Below are 6,463 nucleotides of genomic sequence, written 5' to 3'. Positions count from 1 at the left end.
GCCATCCAGTTAATCCAGAGTTAAATCATCTTTTATATGTATAGAGTGCTTGTCATGCGGAAGGCCCCAACGCACTTTACAAACTTTACAACGTGAAGGAGGAATTTGCTAGTAAAGCACTGCAGAAAATCTGAGTTCTAGTCTCTGTTGTACCACAGGCTTCTTCTATGACCCACATTTCTGCATGGCTATAGCGTTTTCCTAAAATGAATGCTGAGGAGGATCAATTTATTGTCTATAGAGCGTTGTGTGATCCTTGGATAGGGGAGATACAAGAAATGCAAGTTATTACTACTTCAAACCATTTCATCTATTGGTAAAAAGCAATCACCTCTGAAGAAACGTGGCAATTACGTGAATAGCACACAACAAACCATTTAGGACAAAAACAGAAAATATTGTCTTCAACTGAAATGGAAAGTTGAAGTTAGATCAGCAAAGTATAATAACCTAATTCACAAGATGGCCAGAACAATGAGTCATACACATCTCCTTATGTGAAGAGAATTGTGAAATCTTTAGTGACCACAAACAATGAGGAACAACCTTGGCTTTCTTGTAGCTGGGATCTCCTTCCCACGGATCACTGTGCAGGGGGATAGGTTCTTTCTTACTTAGATTTTGAATCAGTTGCACCAGCAACCATCTTTTCATTATGTGCATGTACAATACCTAGCACAGCGTCATCCCAATAATGAACGAGGCTTCTAGGCATTGGTGCAACACCAGTTAATAATATGAACACTATTGACTAAGAGGGACCAATATCTCCCACTGAATGTTTTCCTTCATTGTCTCCCACTGACCTAGTGACCAAGCCTGACCCTCTCTTAGCTTCTGGCTTCTGCCATGGTCACAGACAGAGTTAGAAAAGCTACAAAAACTTACAACGCATTCTTAACTTAAAGTTCACCTGCTCGCTCCTCAAACAATGTAATGATGGGATAATCCATTATTACTTTTTTCCCCTTTTATGTATACAAGAGATATCTCTTTTTAAAAAGGGGGAGGGGAGGGTTGGGCTTAATAGCCCACACTGCTTTAAAATGTTTACTAAAAGCTTCTAAGGAGAAACAAAAATCAAAGAATTACCAAGGCAAAGAGGCATACTAAAATGATCTTGAAGTACTGCTCGTAGTAATAGTAATGCTTTGCACTTATTACACCTTCCACCCAAGGATCTCAAAGTATTTTCAAAAGCAAGTAAATATCTCCATTATACAGATACAGGAATTTCACCTGGTTTCATAAAGAACAGGTCACAGCTCTATTACCAGAAAGCAGAGTTTTCTAGCTGACAGATTGCTTAAATTGGTACCTTTAGAATATTGAAATCCTCAACAAAATAGAAGCTGGATAGAGGCAAAGTTTCCTTGAGCCTTGTCATAGAATCATAGAAATGTAGGATTGGAAGGGACCTCAGCAGGTCAGCTAGTTGAGTCCCCTGCATTGAGGCAGGACTAAGCATTATCTAGACCATGCTTGACAGGTGTTTCTCTAACAAACCTGTTCTTAAAACCTCCAGTGATGGAGATTCCACAACCTCCGTAGATAATTTGTTCCAGTGCTTAACTACCCTACAGGTAGGAAATTTTTCCTAATGTCCACCCTAAATCTCTCATGCTGTGTGTCTTCTCTCTTTAATACCTACTGAGAATTTCAAAGCCTAATGCAAAAGTTGTTAAGTAACATTAACTCCTCTTTTGCAGATGGAGAAACAAACACAGAGTTGAGCTAACTTACACAAGGAGTCTGCAGCAGAGCTGGGAATAGAAGCCAGAACTCCTGGTTCCCAGACTACTGTAGTAACCATTGGCCCATACTCCTGCTCTGACATACACTCTGCCTTTCAAAAATTCCTATTATTTTGTCTGAAGCAGCAGGCACAGTGATTCCTTCATAGACTGTCTATAATTTATAAAGCACTTTGGGATATTTCAGGATGAAAAGTGGCTTATAAACATAGGTTATCATATGATTAAATTAAAGAATTTTAAAAAAAACCAGCTGTTGGTGCATACTAAAACATTTTCTGTATGGGCAAGGCAGAGTTTCTGATCCTCCACTTGCAGCCCTTCAGGTCTTCCTGAACTGCTCTGAAAATACCCCCCATCAGCAGCATGTATTAACATCCCCCCACTTTTTTGTAAAGTGTACAATCCCCCAGTCCCACCTGCTTCCTGGCTTGGCTGCTCCTCTTCTTGGTGCCCAGCAAATGCCAATGTCTTGTTGAGTTAGCTCTGCTATAAATCACAGTGTCACCACTTAGCTGGTAGAAGTGATTTAATTAATGTGTTGTACCATCCCCAGAGTCTCTCCCCACCTGACTGCTAATCAACCTTCATCAGCAGGAGGAAAATGCAGCCCTTCTTCTTAGAATCACACAGGAGAAGCTGAAGGAAAGACTGTTAATTGCAGCTGTAGAGATGAGCCTATTGCTCATCTCTAACCTATAGTCTGCTTCTTCAATTCTGCTGTCCTAGTCTCTGACAAACTGGAGAAAAGACCAAGTGCATTAATGCAGACATTATCTAGTGTCATATTGGAAATCATTTCCGTCCTGGAACCATGTAGCTGCTGAAACTCTTAACAGGATCCTGTTAGGTGCGTAACTATTTGAGACACTTTTACAGCCTGCATACCAGATGGGATGAAATAATCAGTTTACCTTATAAACGCTGCCCACACTGTGGACACATTTCATGGTTCTACAGCACAGCATAATGATCACTTCAGATCACTGAGCCAAACGTGCCCAAGCCAGTAAGGAATTATAGGGTAGACCAGGGGCTCTCAACCTTTCCAGATTACTGTACCCCTTCTCAGGCATCTGATTTGTCTTGTGTACCCCCAGGTTTCACCTCACTTTTAAAAACTTACAAAATCAGACATAAAAATACAAAAGTGTCACAAGCACACTATTACTGAAAAAAAGCTGACTTTCTCACGTTTACCATATAATTATAAAATAAATCAGTTGGAATATAAATACTGTACTTACATTTCAGTGTATAGTAGTATAAACAAATCATTGTCTTTGTAATTTTAGTTTGTACTGACTTTGCTAGTGCTTTTTACATAGCCTGTTGTAAAACTAGGCAAATATCTAGAGGAGTTGGTGTAGCCCCTGGAAGACCTCTGTGTACCCCCAGCAGTACGTGTACCCCGGGCTGAGAACCAGTGGGGCAGACCAGGTAATGCATTGGCTCCCTTGGAGCCTTTTCTTGCTGTGAGGTAAACAATAGGTGATTTTCAAATTAGAATATATACAGGTCACAACAATGATTTTATTGCCGAAGGGCCCCCTTACCTAACAGAAAAGCTTGGTGTACTGAAAAACAATGCAATAAAACAATATAATTGGGGAGGGTTGAAAACATGATCTGTATTTGGCATTCTTGAGCCCATGTCTAATTATAATAATAAACAACCGGGAGGGTCTGAAAAAAAGGGGAGAGGAGAGTATATAAATAGCCAGCTGCACTCTCAAAAAAACCAGCTACTTCGCATGTTTGTGTCATTTAACAGTTAAGAAGGAGATTAGGGGAGCAACCCGTAGGCCACAGAGCTCATGCAGCTAAGCCTGGACCTCCTGCTGGGTTCAGATACAATGATGGGCTCTCTCAGCATGGGATGGTGCCATATGATAGACTGTGTGGTTCAGTCGTTAGGACAGGGGCTCGAGGGGCCTGGCGTCTATTCTTGGCTCTGCCACAGATTACCTATAGGACCTTTAGCAAGTCACTTCACTGCTCTGCACCACAGGGTTTTCAGCAATTAAAAATGGGAAGAGAAACAAGTGTAATGAAAGAAAGGTCCTTGAGAATCTCTTCTGCTGGGGTTCCCGTGGCTCCACTTGATGTTCTTATATAATTAATCCTAGTTAGGCCAACCCTCCTGACACAAAACATATTTAACTTGGCAAGTAAATCCCTTTGCAGGCTAGCCCAATGTCCCTATGGCTACGGTCTTTACTAACATGCAAGAGACTTGGATTCAGTTCCGTTCTGGTGCATTCACCCCCCTGGCAGGGTACACCTCAGTGCAGCAACTCCGCCAGTTGGTGAAGAAGCTGCATCAAAGGGAGTCTCGCTCAGTCCACCACCTAATAAAGGATGTGGAAAGGATGAGAAGTGAGGGGAGGAAATTACAAAGAGTGCATCCATGATCATTAATGTTCACCCAGCCAAATGAGAGACAGAGAGAAAATTCACACCCATGAGCGAAGTGTTTTTCTAGCAGTTAGAGCAGGGGGGCGGGAGTCAGGACTCCTGGGTTCTATAGCTGACTCTGTCATCAATTTGCTGTGCGCCTTATGTGAGATAATTAACCTGTCTGTGCCTATGTTTCTCCCAGCTATAATATTTACCCACCACAGAGGTGTATTATGAGAAACAAGGGCAAACCCTACTCACCCTATTCAAGTAATCAATCCCATCGGAGCCCATGGGCCCTGATCGTTCTCCTGTTAAAGTCAATGGGGCTGCTTTGGTCAACTAGCATCTGGCCGAATGTCTTTGAATTCCTCATGTGATTGACACTACATAAATTCAGTGCATTAATGCTTCAGCCACTCTGCCTGCACACCCAACACGGCTTAGCATACTTACTCCAGGAAAGCTCTGCCCAGCCAGAAAGGGCTTTACACAGGGTAGATCAGAGCTCGCTGCCAAGTGTGTGAGATGTCCCTAATTCTGCAATTCCACCACTGTTCCTAGGGAGCCAGTGTCCATGACCATGATCGGAAGACTCAGTGTGCTGCAGCCCTTCTAGCGCTGCCTAACAGGGCCATTACCAGTATGGCTAAGCAGCTGTTTCCATTGTAAATTCCTAATTTCAAGGGTTTATAATTTGGCCATAAAAGTCCTCTCCAGGCAGAGATTTGGCCAACAAGACCTAGCCAGGGAACTATTTATTTGTTCATTTATTTATTTTTGAACACATTTTAAAAACATCTATTAGGCAATATTTTGTATTTTGTGTGGAAGGCAGGAAAAAATACAAATGGGGTATCTCTCAGGTTCATAGAATATCAGGGTTGGAAGGGACCTCAGGAGGTCACCTAGTCCAACCTCCTGCTGAAAGCAGGGCCAATTCCCAATTTTTGCCCCAGATCCCTAAACGGGCCCCTCAAGGATTAAGCTCACAACCCTGGGTTTAGCAGGCCAATGCTCAAACCACTGAGCTATCCCTCTCCCCTTTATTTAAAAGGTTTCTTAGATGCTTTTAAATAAATTTATTTATTAGAAGAACTAGCTCTTGGTTTTTATTTTATCGATCACATATTATTTGACACAAAAGGAGATATTATTATGCTCCCAATTAAAATAGTGTGAAAACAGGTAGGCAGAATATTCAAGAAGCAGCTCTTTCCCTAACACAGTGCTAATTTTCTGGGTTAATTTATGTGTTTTGTTCCATTTTCATCCCGTGAACTAGAGGCAAAGTCAAATCCCCTTCCTATTACTTCTTATCTTGATGGTCTTTTGTTTTGCACTGTAATGTCCCTTAGGAAACTTCCTCTCTGCATAGGAAAGGAGTTTGCTGTGAAAGCAACTCTTCACTCTGCTTTGCCTTTCAGCATCAGTCATCTCCGGAAGGAGAAACTCTCTAATTTCTGGAGCAATAAAGTGCCTGACCTCGCTGTAATTATCAAATGAACCAGTAGAGAAAGAAATACTTGTTTAAACCTTTTCTACCCTCCTTACCCTTTCCCCAGCTTTCTCAAGGGAACTGAAAGATTGGCACCAGGGCGGATTGCTAACAAGCCACAAAAATTCACCATGGGGCCAGATTTTGCTCTTAAAATTGTTCCAACTGGGAATCAGTCCAGTTAAATCAGTGGAGTTACTGTAGATTTACACCAGTGTAACTGAGAGCAGAATTTGACTCCTCAGGTTTTTTGGGGAGGGATACTGAACACTACTTCTATGAATTTGTTCTCTCATGGAAAGTACAACCCAGGCCTTGTCTAGTCTTTAAACCCTCTCTAGTACAGTTATTTAGGCAAAGTGGAATACCTTCACCTGTAGGGATTGCGGGAACCCCACATCAGAGTATCCCTCAGCTCAGTGGTTAGAGTAGGCACGCGCAGGGTGTGTGAGACCCAAGTTCACATCTGTTCTCCCCATCATGCAGAAAGAGGACTTCCCTCACTCTCCTACATCCCAGGTAAGTACTCTACTACGGGGCTAAATGTTATAAGGTGAGGGCCAGTGCCTCCTCCTCTGGCTGTTTCACATAGAATGAAGTAGGCACCTAATTCATTCTCACAAAAAATGACTTAAATGCTGAAGCTGCCTGAGTCCAGGAGAGGGGTTCCCATTTGTGGATTGCTAGCAGAGATAGGCACCTCCCTGTGGCCGGGATAGAAGCACCGAGCTCTGAGAGCAGTGGGGTTTAGGACACATCCCTCTTCTTGGCATCTCGCATACTTTAGTACTTTAGGTGGCTCCCTGCCTAG

Source organism: Chelonia mydas, chromosome 15 (assembly GCF_015237465.2).
Source record: "Chelonia mydas isolate rCheMyd1 chromosome 15, rCheMyd1.pri.v2, whole genome shotgun sequence".
Taxonomy (NCBI): Eukaryota; Metazoa; Chordata; order Testudines; family Cheloniidae; genus Chelonia; species Chelonia mydas.
Note: the sequence above shows the minus strand (reverse complement) of the source record.